The 12,678-nt window shown below is 42.9% G+C and overlaps 1 protein-coding gene across 4 annotated transcripts in view; it reads left to right on the top strand.

Annotated features, from left to right (window-relative positions):
* The window catches only part of TEX2 (testis expressed 2), a 100,686-nt gene that overhangs the window by 25,861 nt on the left and 62,147 nt on the right, over positions 1 to 12,678 (top strand). For 2 of the 4 annotated variants that reach the window (XM_045814479.2, XM_087854216.1), the window contains exon 1: positions 9,438 to 9,629. The exons of the other annotated variants lie outside the window; for them this stretch is intronic. The gene's annotated coding sequence lies outside the window, so the exon portion shown is untranslated. Of the gene's footprint in view, positions 1 to 9,437; positions 9,630 to 12,678 lie in introns of those variants that run through there. 4 annotated transcript variants of the gene reach the window in all.

Genomic DNA, 12,678 nt, shown 5'->3' on the forward strand with positions numbered 1-12,678 from the left:
TGTTCTTACTGCCTTTAGAATGAAGTTGACCTTGATTATCAAAGTTAAGCAACTGATTGTTTCTTGCTTACTTAGCAATGTTTATCATCATTACACCTGTGGCAGTGATTTGATTTCATAATGTTATTTAAAACCCTTTATAGGGCGCCTAGGTAGCTCAGTTGGTTAAGCATCTGCCTTCGGCTCAGGTCATGATCCTGGAGTCCTGGGATCGAGTTCTGCGTCTGGCTCCCTGCTCAGTGGGGAGTCTGCTTCTCCCTCTCCCTCTGCCCCTTCCCCCTGCTTGTGTGCACTTGCTCTTTCTCACACGTGCATGCACACATGTTCTCGCTCTCTCTCAAATTTAAAAAATTAAAACACTTTATAAATGTGGATTATTGGTTAAAATTTGGATCAGCAGTGAAATGCAAAAATAGTAAACAGAATTAACCAATTACTATTAAACATCGTTTGTTAGAATCTGGCAAAAACATGTGGCCAAAGTGGGGAAGGGACAGAAAAAAAGAGGTGGAACTGCGGATCTCCTTCAGTGCCTTTATTTTATTTTATTTTATTTATTTTATTTTAAAGATTTATTTATTTTTGAGAGAGAGAGAGAGCTCGCACGCACATAGTGGGGAGGGGACAAGCAGAGGGAGAGGGAGAAGCAGGCTTCCTGCTGAGCAGAGAGCCCGACATGGGGCTCTATCCCAGGACCTTGGGATCGTGACCTGAGCCAAAGGCAGACGCTTAACGACTGAGCCACCCAGGAGCCCCTAAAAGTGATCCTTTTAACCATCTCCTTAGTAAAAGCAAAAAAGACAACTCACAGTAAAGCACCAACTATTAATCTTTAGTCTCTGTAGCCTCCGAGGACCCCGTTGGCTGTACTTTCTTTTTTTCATGCACACCCTCCCAAGTTCTGCTTTTTCATGTTGTGCTACAATGTATAGACCTTTCCATATTTCTGCTTTGCCCCTCTGTTTGTAATTCTTAACGGTCACAGCTGCCTGAACTAAACCTGAAGTCAGACAGTCCGGACAGTCTAGTAAGGGTGGTTAGAGAGGCCGAGGACAAGCTGTTTGATCCTTCAGAACATGGCCGGGCGGGGTCAACTCTGGTGCTGTCGGCGTGGATGAAGAAGATGTGCTCGCGCCTGCTGCGGATGCTGATAATAATAATTTATGTGTGCCAAATGTTGTTTCTTCCGTTTCCCAGCAACCCTTCTGAGGTGGGCACTGTTGCTTCTATTTTATTTGTATAAAGAGGAGAAAGAGGCCTTGGGCGATGATTTGTCCCGAGTCACACGCTGGTCAGCAGCGCAGCTGGGATCTGAAGCTGGATTAGCTTAACACCAGCGTTTGAATTCTTTTTTTTTTTTTTTTTTAAGATTTTATTTATTTATTTGACAGAGATAGAGACAGCCAGCGAGAGAGGGAACACAGGCAGGGGGAGTGGGAGAGGAAGAAACAGGCTCATAGCAGAGGAGCCTGATGTGGGGCTCGATCCCATAACACTGGGATCACGCCCTGAGCCGAAGGCAGACGCTTAACCGCTGTGCCACCCAGGCGCCCCCAGCGTTTGAATTCTTAACCAGGTTTCTCTGACTTCAGAAAACTCACCACCTACCATCTTCCACCTTCCTCCTCGCAACAAACTCATCTGTTACTGCATGAAAGTCACAGAGGCTGGATATTAAAATAGGATGGAGCACATGCTGCAGGCGAGCAGGAGCCCCAGGAACCCCCTATCGGCCTCCGAGCTTTGTTCGTCTTCCTTGGGGCAGCGTGGGGTGAACAGCCAGCCCACAGTCAGGCTTTTCTTTCGTTCCATCCTGTAGTCGGCCTTGGCATTTCTCAAACTTGACTGGGCACAACAATGACTGAGTGAGGTCACCTGAAGCATTTATACAGTACTTTGTGGGGGTAATCTTGGCTATTGGTAGCTTTTTGCCCTGACCTTAGAACCTAATCCCCACTGACGAGTGGCCACCAAGTTCCTAATTAGAAGTTATGTGTGTGCCCTGCTCTATCCTCTGGGAAAACTGAAAATGTTCCCATGTTCTCCCCTGATGCCTTTTGCCATGGAGATGCTTGGAAGTCATCGAAGGGGTTCTGCTGCTGCTGGGGGGGGGAGTCCCAAAAGGAAGCATTTCCTCTAACTGCTGCCTGGCCCCTATGTGTCTGGGGGCAGGCAGGTCCAATTCCTCTATTTTTCCAGGGTCTTGCTTCTATTGAATGAGAAAATTTTACACTTGAGTTAAAACAGACTCATGTCCTTGGGCTCGGTTGGAACTTGGAGTTCAGACCCAGAAGTCTGATTGGGGCAGATGGATGAGAAGTGTCTGAGTTTACACCCTGGGCATTTGGCTTCCTATTCTCTAGAATTGTCTTTTTCAGGAGTGTGGACAGGGGGTCCTAGTTCTTCTAGAGTCCTGGCATTATCTGAATTCAGAATGTAGTTTTGTTTTGAGTTATGTCTTGTGTGGTTGGAAAGGTACATTTGTAGCACAGTGACATTGTGGATTGCATAAGATTTGTGGGCCTAGGAACCTATTTCCCATGTATTTTCTTTCAGGATAAATGGATTTCGAATTTCAAATAATTGACTTACTGATGAACTTTCGAGACTCAGCCTACTCTTGGGTGAGAACTCACTTTCTATGATTACTTGTGTGGCATAAACATTGTAGGAGGTCAGCTGAGAGGCCAGAGTTGTTTAGGAGGAATGCCTGGGGTTCAGTTCAAGCATTGCTAGCTTCTTGGAGGGTATTACACTTGATGAGGCAAACGTGAGAAGGGAAGGGATTTCCAACACAGGTAGCTGCATGAACGGAGGTGGAAAGGGGGATGGTTTTCACATGTGCCAGTGGCTCATCAGACCCAACCAGAATGTTGGGAACACGTTGGAGAGTAATTGAAAATAAGGTTGAGTAGATAGAGGGGCCCAGGTTATGTTGGACCCTAAAAGCCAGAGAGATTAGATGAGACAAAAGATAGGTTTTTGAGCAAAAGAGGGATATGATGAGAGTAGTGTTTAAAGAAGGCTAGCCTGGCTGCAGAATGCTACGTAGGCTGGAGGCTGGGGATGAGGGATGAAACCAGAAAGAAATGTTGAGGTATGAGGTGATGAAAGAAGAACTCAGTCAGCAGGACTTGGGGAACAAAAGAGGTTTGGAGGATAAAGAGGAAGAGAACATCAGAGATGGCCCATTGGGGTTGAAGCCTTAGTGGTTGGAAGATCAGTGGTCCCTTGATGGATGAGAGGAAGTTAGTGTGGGGTCGGGTTGGGTGGGCAGGAATGAGGGGACAGATGGGTCCATTTGGCTTAGAATTAGGCCTCTTTAGACCTAGATAGGATTTGTGTGTGGGTGTAGATTAGAGAGGAACAGCTAGAATTTCTAGCCAAAGAATGGATTCGTGTATATAGTTGGGTATTGGAGACAAGATGGCAACTCCTACCACCTTCCCGGTGAATTAGGGGCAAGGCCATCTGCTTAGAGGGAGAAAAGAGAGAGCCAAAATTGGAGGCCTGAATGAGAGAAAAGGCCTGGAAACATACCAGTGGGGGATCTGACCAGGAAATCAGTGAGCTAATTCAGGAATTTCCTGGAAATAGCAATGTCCTAGGCCAGGTCTACATGCTGTAGTCATCTCCTGACTGGGATCTGGAGCAACCCCCACCCACCCCTCTCCCCCCACACCCCCCCTAGCTGGGATGGAGATCCCTGGCAGTGGGAGTGACTTGCAGGCGTGGGGTGGGGATGTCTCGCAGGCGGTAGATAACAGTGTTAATGATTTAGAGAGGGTAGTACAGATGGTGGTTTGATCTGAAAATACAGATGGTGGTTTCATGTTAAAAACTAGGCCAGCACTTCTCTTACCTTGCTCCCATTAAAAAAAAAAAAAAAAAAAAAAGCCGGGCAGAGAAGGAGGGGGATCGTTTTTTGTGAGAGTGTATGGAATCGTGTCCCTGTAAGGATAGGAATAGTTGAGTCCACAAGAGGGTGAAGCTTTCTGTCGCCACAGCACACGCACGTGCCGATTATCTGCATCTCATTCTTAGTAGTTCGGCACACTGTCCGCCTATGACCAGAAGAAGTGAGGGATGTTTCCACAGCTGGGCTAAGCAAGACAAGGTCTAGAAGTATTTGTTAATGTGAGATGAACTGTTTCAATATTATTAGAAAAATATTTTGACTTAATTGCCGTAGGCACATTAATCATTTCAAGTGTACTCTGGTTCCCTTTGCTTGACTTGAGCAATTGCCAAGAATTTCTCTGGGCAAAATGAAAATGTAGGAACTCTAAGTAGGTTCTGTTCCATGAACATTGAATCACAGAACCATAGACATATAGAATTTAGAGCTTTCTGGAAAACTTCTTGAAGACGAGGAGGGTCCCCTCAGTTTACAGTGAAAGAACCCAGGGTCAGGGAGGTGAAGTGGGTGAGCTCCATCACTGTCATTTGAGGGTCTTGGTCCCCCTTGGAGCTCCTGGCCCTGCTGCCTCATGGCTTCACTCGGTATGAATTTTCAGTGGCTGACTCTACTACCAACTGAACAATTATCAAAATCTCACACTTGGGTAGAACTGTTGGGCTCGGTCCTATCACTGGGCTGCCGTCAGCTCAAGTCCTTCCCTGTCGCATCCACAATGGTGGTTGAGTAGGATGGGGGAATGTTACCTGATGGGGCCTATAGGCAAGTAGTTCTCTTCAGAGGGAACCACAGTGTGGCCAGTTGGCCATCCAGGACTGTGCCTCTACCAGGAACACAGTACCTCGTGACCTTGGGTCTTGAACATGACCTTGGGTTTCTTGCCTCCTTTCCTTTTCTCATGGTCTGTCCTTCACTTGGTATGTACTCTCAACCCTGAGTCTTTGTGGTCAGCCTGTCAAGTCTACAAGGGCCAGCTCACACATGCTTCTGGAACCTTTCTTGAGGTCGCCTTCTCTTACCTTCACCATCACTTCCATTCTCTCTCTCTTTCAAAGAGTTTTTTCAATTTGTGAAGAATTAATCTGAAATACTTTCCTCACATGGGAAAGCTGAGCGATCAGTTGATACTAATGGATTCAGATATGTAAACTGGGTTTTCTAGTTTACTAATATGATTTGGAGGAGAAAAAATCCAAATACTTCACTGTTTATTATAGCTAGAAAATACAGAGAAATGATCGTTCGTATCAGTTTTTTTAAAGTTAAGAGTTTGATACTTGTGAGGATACTGGAGAACAATACACACATTACATGTACCATTGTCATCGTTTTCTGCAATGATTTCAGAGACTAATGCTCTTAAGCTAATGGAATGGGGGAAGGTTTCCTTGGGAAGTGTAAAACCCAGAAACTATAAAGTAAGAGATTGAGAAATTCAGCACCTCAAAATCTAAAACTTTATATATTTAAAAATTAAAAGGCAGGTCAAAGATGGGGAGCAATATTTGCAATAGGTAGTAGAGAAAGTGGTAACTGTCCTCGACTCATAAAGTGAATAAGAAAAACCCTTGAGCAAGAACTATGAATGACCAGTTAATAGAAGAAGGAAAACAGATGGGAAAAAACTTGAAATGATTACCAAAGCATTGAGATGCCTTTTTACCATCAATCAGTTGGACAAAAAGTAAAAATAATGTTCAGTCTTGACAAAAGTTCAGGGTGGATACATCATACACTGTTGGTAGGAGTGTAAATTAGCAAATCAGGCAAATTCGCAGGACAATTCCAAAATTGTAAATACGCATCTCCTCTGACCCATCAATTCCACTCCTGGAAATGTATCCTACAGATAGACTTGTACTGTACACAAGATTTATATAGAAGGCTTTTCAAGACAGCATTGTTTCTAATAGTGAAAACTCAACTCAAATTTCTATGAAAGGAATGAGTAAGCGGATGATGGTGTATCTGTACTATGTAGAGAAAGCATGTGTGTGTATGTATACCTGTCAGTTTATCTATATAGGCATACGAAAAAATCCATGAAATAGTGAGGGGCGCCTTGGTAGCTCAGTCAGTTACACGTCTGCCTTCGGCTCAGGTAATGATCTTGGGGTCCTGGGATCGAGCCCCAGATTGGGCTCCCTGCCCTGCGGGGAGTCTGCTTCTCCCTTTCCCTCTGCTCCCCCGCCCCAACTCATGCTCTATCCATCTGAAATAAATAAATAAAATCTTAAAAAAAAAAAAAAAAGAAGTAGTAAGTGAAAAACAACTGCAAAGCAGTGTGTATAGTATGTTCTCATTTAAGGCTAAAACCAGAAACAGCTCTATGTGTTAGTGTGTATTTATAAGTACAAACAAAAGGACCGGAGGAAGGATACTTTTTTTTTTTTTTTTAAAGGAAAGATACATTCGAAGCAGTTGATTTGAGGGGAGCAGTTTTGGAAGGTTTTTTACAATGAGCTTGAAACTGTGTTTTATTTATTTATTTATTTTTTAAAATATTTTATTTATTCGACAGAGATAGAGACAGTCAGCGAGAGAGGGAACACAAGCAGGGGGAGTAGGAGAGGAAGAAGCAGGCTCACAGCGGAGGAGCCTGGTGTGAGGCTTGATCCCATAACGCCGGGATCACGCCCTGAGCCGAAGGCAGACGCTTAACCGCTGTGCCACCCAGGCGCCCCTGAAACTGTGTTTAAAAAAAAAAAAAAACACTGGAGTGCAAATGTATAAATGCATATAACCCTATAATTTCACTTCTAAAACCTCCTTTACTGAGGAAATAATCAGAGGCAGTCAAAGGTTATGTATAGAGTCATAGTGCATTATAGCATTGTTTGTAATACCAACAAACTCCAGATAGTATCCTGTGTTGAAATGGTTATGTTATGGAATATTCATTTTGTGTAGCTATTTAAAATCATGCGTAAAGGAATCTCTGTTGACTTGAGGAAATACGTAAAACACAGTTAACATCTAGGGAATGCTTGCTTTGTACAAAAGACTATGCTTAGTGCTTTATATATATATTGTTTTATTTAATCTGAAGTCTTTTGTCATTCCCATTTTATAGATGGAGAAACAGAGTCTTGGTTAGTGTAAATAACTTGCCTGAGGGTCAGATTCCTCCCAGGCTGGTGAAACTGAAGCCAAAGGCCTCACTGATACCCATATGCGAGATAACTTCACTGCGTAATCTTGTGTATAAAAACAGATCGCATGCATACATATGGTGTGACTCATTTTATAAAAATGAATCTTTTTTTCTCGTGCCTTAGTTTTCTCGTGGGTAACTTGTGGAGGATGGGCTAGTGCAATTTTATATTCCAAAGATCGTGATTTTAAAGATTGACATGCATTTACATGTCATTTTTTTCCAGGTTATGAAAATATTTGGAAATACCTAAAACTAGAAAATAAAAATTACTGATAAGCAAAACTGACATTAGTGCTGCCCGCCCCACTCTGTTTTTGCCTGGTGAGTGTGTGGAATGAACATTATTTTTTTTTAAGATTCAATTTATTTATTAGAGAGAGATCGCACACAAGTGGAGGGAAGAGCAGAGGGAGAAGGACAGGCAGGCTCTGCGGTGAGCGTGGAGCCCATTGCAGGCTCAGTCTCACGACCTTGAGATCATGACTTGAGTTGAAATCAAGAGTCGGACACTTAACCAACTGAGCCACCCGGGTGCCCCTGGAATGAATTGGTTTCTGAAAAGTTCTTACCAATTATGTTCCAACCATTAGTGCAATAGTGGGTTTGTCTCAATGTGCCCTGGACAGCATCGTGCATTATATTTTAATGATGGAATGATAGCATTTGATGACTGAAATGTTTCACTGATTTGTTTCCCAGCTGATGTTTTTAGTGAGTTGAACTTCTTTTGTTTGTCTATTGGCCATTTGGACTTTTGGGTGAATTCCCTGTTTATATATCTATTAGTGATGTATTGGGAATTATCTATTGACGATGCCTTCTAAACTTGATCATTTAAGACCTTGAGAAAGACTATCAGGAAGTTTCACTCTAAGGTGGAATGCGTTTTTCTTGCAGGGATGAATTAGTGGTGTATAGTTAAAATCTGATTTCTTAACCACTTGGGATTGATTTGACTTTAAAATTTAAGGAATGAGGGGCGCTTGGGTGGTTCAGTCGGTTAAGCATCTGCTTTTGGCTTAGGTTATGATCCTGGGGTCCTGGGATCCAGTCCCTCAGCGGGCTGCCTGTTCAATGGGAAGTCTGCTTCTCCCTCTGCCTCTGCCCCCTCCCTGCTTCTGCTCTCTCTTGCTCTCACGTGCTCTCTCTCAAATAAATAAAATCTTTAAAAAATAATAATAAAATTGAAGGAATGATTGGTGAAAGGTACACGGCATTTCTTTGTACTACTTTTGCAACTTACTGCAAACCTCTCATTATTTCAAAATAAAGTTTAAAAAAGTTCAAGTTATGGTAAAACTCAGGCTTCCTGCTGTTAGTACTTGTAGCTGGCCTTGATCATTCTGACTGGTAGAGCCAGAGGGAGGTGGGAGGGAGCAATGTTTGACAACAGATCCAAAGCCAAACAAGGACAAGGAACACTGCCTTTTTTGTTTTTTTTAACTTGGAAATAATTTCAAAATGTAAAATGGTTGCAAAAATAACAACTGAATGAGGAGCACTGTGTACTCTTTCCCAGATTTGCCTGTTGTTAACATTTGACCCCATGAACATCAGCTGTGGAAACGTGTTTATGTGGCGACCACAGCCACTAACAACTCTCTTCTTACCCTTCTTCCAGATTTCCAGCGCCAGTCTCCTGGGTTCCAGGCATTCACTCACCTGAGCAAAAACATCTACACCCAGTTTTCAAATTTCTCAAGAACCTACAGGGATTCTATTTCCTAAGATTTAAATATAAATCCGAACACTTAGCCTTTAAAGGCTTTGAACAATTGATTCCCTGCCCCTCAACTCAAATATTACCCTTCCTCCCCTGCCCCCCAGCACAGCCCCTTGCCGTAGCTAACCCAGCTGTTCAGCCACCCTCTTGTTCTGACTCTTTCCCATCTCGGGTGCCTTGCCGTGTGCTAATATTTCATATCTGCAATGTTCTTTTCATGTCTAGGCCATAGGCATGATTTTTCTGCTTTATTTTTTTTATTTTTTATTTTTTATTTTTTTTTTAAGATTTTATTTATTTGACAGAGAGACAGCCAGCGAGAGAGGGAACACAAGCAGGGGGAGTGGGAGAGGAAGAAGCAGGCTCCCAGCGGAGGAGCCTGATGTGGGGCTCAATCCCAGAACTCTAGGATCACGCCCTGAGCCAAAGGCAGACGCTTAACGACTGCGCTACCCAGGTGCCCCGATTTTTCTGCTTTAAAAAAAAATTATTCCCAGACTTCTTTACTTGATTAGCACCATCTGATTGGGGCCTACCTGTTCTAAGTTTCTATTTTACTTGAGGGTCTTTTTGCTTTCATGTAGATGCCCTACATGGTTCCCTCTGTTCTCTCCTTGAATTCTCCACAGTGGGTGGCACCAGCGTTATGCTCTGTGGGCCTCCGTAGGCCTGTGCGGTTGTGCTGGAGGTGTGACCTGGTTTTGAAGGAGTTACTATGAACTGAACTTGGATTTCATTATTGGAGCCAGCTAGCAGTCTATAAACAAAATTCTGACTGTGTTGCTGCATTTGAACACCTTTTTCCTCCACGGATACGGCCCTCTTCCCAGGTGGGCCTTCTTTGTGGCAAGTAAAAAGCTGATGCATTGGCGGAAGAGGGTGGACCAGTATAAAGCCTGTGTTCGAGGTGCAGGGTTGGAAGAGACTTTGGGGTGTGGGTCTCGGAACCTAATAACTAATGGGAAAGGCATTCTGAGTTTCTGACAATCAGAGTGCCTTGGGAGGGTTGCGTATGCTGGAAGCACTTTCTTTCCTCTTTCTTTTCTTTTTTTAAATGAAACCGAGGCCAGAGCTAGTTCATTATCTATAATGTCAATATTGATTTTTGTTTGCGAGTTGGAGTATTAACAGATTAGAATGGCTGCTGGCAGTTCTCAGCTGCTTCATTGAATTCAAATGAATCAAGAAACAGCTATTCAGATGCACTTGAAATTTTTAGGCCAAGTCAGGCCTTCCTATTATGGTCGGTTTGACCAGTTTCAGCTGTTTCCTCTACAGCATCAAGGCGGAAAAATAGAGTCTTAAGGCATCTTCCCCCACTTTTTATAAAACCAAATCCTATTAAAAAATGCACAGATAAGAGGTATTAAGCCATCCTCCGCCACACAATGCAGCTTGCCTTTTTTTTCCCCTGCCAAGAGAAGTTTTTGAATTAAAACTATTGACTGACACAACCCGTGCTAGCAGATGGTACTCGTACATCGTATGTCCAAACGCAAGCTTGTTCAGGGGCACCAAATATCCCACCAGGCTGCATTTTACAGACAAAGCATTTTAATAATGATCTTGAAGGATTAGTGACGCTCCTGAGGAATGAGGCATATTCCAGACAGGCTTGCCTCCTAAGATCTGCTGTATTACTCTGCGCTCTTTATCTGGAGACTAGTTCGTTTTCAGTCAAAATTGTTCTCTTCCCTCTTTGCTTCCCTCCTTTTCTTTTTTCCTCCTCCAGTGCTTCCTCTAATCTAGCATGTGATTTAGAAATTAATAGTAATGATAAAGATAATGGCCACATCATTGGTTTTTTTAAAGATTTGTTTAGTATTTTAGAGAGAGAGAGTGTGTGTGTGTGCACACGCGCACGTGCCTGAGCCGGGGAGCGGGGAGAGAATCCCAAGCAGACTCCCCACTAAGCATGGAGCCCGATGGGGCAAAATCTCAGGACCCTGAGATCATGACCTGAGCCAAAATCCAAAATTGGATGCTCAACTGACTGAGCCACCCAGGCTCCCCTCACTATTTGTTTTAATGTGGGAGGACCAAGTGGATGACTTGCTGATGAGTGAGTGACCTGGAAGGAACTATTTTCTCTTTTTATGGTTCTGTAGGATGCCAGGATTGAATTGTTTCAAAGACAGCTGGAGGTAGGAAGGACAATTTTGATTAGAAAATTAGCTCCCTCCACCCAAAAAAAATCACCAGAATTCAGGGAGGTTATTATATCTGAGTTAATAAATGCCAACATTGAGTCTTGAAATAGCTTTTCATTTTGCATTATATAGTCTGATTTATTGTTGATTGATTTTTCATGGCCTAATTAATGATGATAACCTCTTTGAGTGAATAGAAATAAAATAAATTTCATGGATGTTTCATATTCTAACCTTGACTGTACTAAATTTGAGAGCCTCATGGACTTCATGATAAGGAGGGTAGTTGGCTCCTGGCTTCCTGTTTAAGGCCTTTGTTTTTTATGAGTTCAGGTTAGATGGGAGCCTAGCCATTGATTTATTCCTTGTTTTTAGACTGGATAGAATAGAATTCAGCATAAATGTTAGGGAGAGAAGCCCTTCTTTGAGGCTTTCTCAGTCCTATTTATTGATTTATTTAGAGAGCAAGTACAAGCCAGTGCCTGAGGAGGGGGAGGAGCAGAGAGAGAGGGAGAGAGAATCTTAAGCAGGCTCCATGCTCAGTGTGGAGCCCTTTTTGGGGCTCTATCTCACAACCTTGAGATCATGAGCTGAGCTGAAATCAAGACTCAGATGCTTAACGGACTGAGCCACCCAGGCGCCCCTTATTTATTTATAGAGAGGGGAGGCTTTCTCAGTCTTAATGAGAGCAATGGCCGTCTTTACAAGGCATAGGAACTTTCATGGAAAATTTCAGTCAGGACCTTAGGAAAGACCCATCAGCAGAACAGTTTGAAATGTCCTTTTTTCCCTGAAACATATCTGACCAAGGCTAAGGTTCAGAGAGCATTGGGCTCTAAATAGCTTTTTTGTCCCTCCAAGAAGTATGGGAGCATAAATACAATTGCATTTGTTACCTTAGAATGTAACCACATGGCAAAGGCCGAAGAACAACGTGAGCTTTTTAAGTAGAATTGCTTTCACTGGCAGGATAAGTAGTTCAAAGTATTTTATTATTTCACTGTAAAGTTTTGAAAGAATATTTTTAAAATATTTTTTAGTTTGAATTAATGGTAAAGTACACATAACATAAAATTTATCATCTTCACTGTTTTTAGGTGTGCAATCCAGTAGTGTTAAGTGTATCCACATTGTTATGCCACCAATTTCCAGAACCTTTTCATCATACAAAACTGAAAATCTGGACCCACTAAACAACAACTCCCCATTTCCCCCTCCCCAGCCCCCACTCTGTGTTCTTTTTATTTGAATTTGACTACTTGAGATACCTCAGGTAAGTGGAATCATTCGGTGTTTGTCTTTTTGTAACTGGCATACTCGCTTCGTGTAATGTCCTCAAAGTTCTCAAATCTAAGAGGGCCCGTTTGTCTCTCTTTCACTCACTGCTGAGTAGATGTAGCCTTTTAGGGTTCCAGCTCATTGTGGAAGGGTCTTCAGTCAGTGCTCTACCTCGACCAGCCCTGAATTTTGATTTCTGCTCAGGAGGTCATTAAAATTAAAGTTCCAACTTGCCAGAATCATCCAGTGTTTTGAGGGCTTGAGTGGCTTCTCTAGAGCTCTTCTCTGGGTTCCTGTTTGCCTCAGCCTCAGCCTGGTTATTCCTTTCCCAGTTGTTAAAGCTTGAGTGCTTTCCAGAAGGTTTTTTTTTTTTTCTTTTTAGTATTGAATTCGGTGTTAGTTGTTTTCAGTAGCTTGGTGAGCCTGATAATAGAACTCGCCTTCCCAGACG

The sequence above is a fragment of the Ursus americanus genome, chromosome 23 (genome assembly GCF_024610735.1).
Source record: "Ursus americanus isolate L20-20 chromosome 23, mUrsAme1.1.p, whole genome shotgun sequence".
NCBI classification, from domain to species: Eukaryota; Metazoa; Chordata; class Mammalia; order Carnivora; family Ursidae; genus Ursus; species Ursus americanus.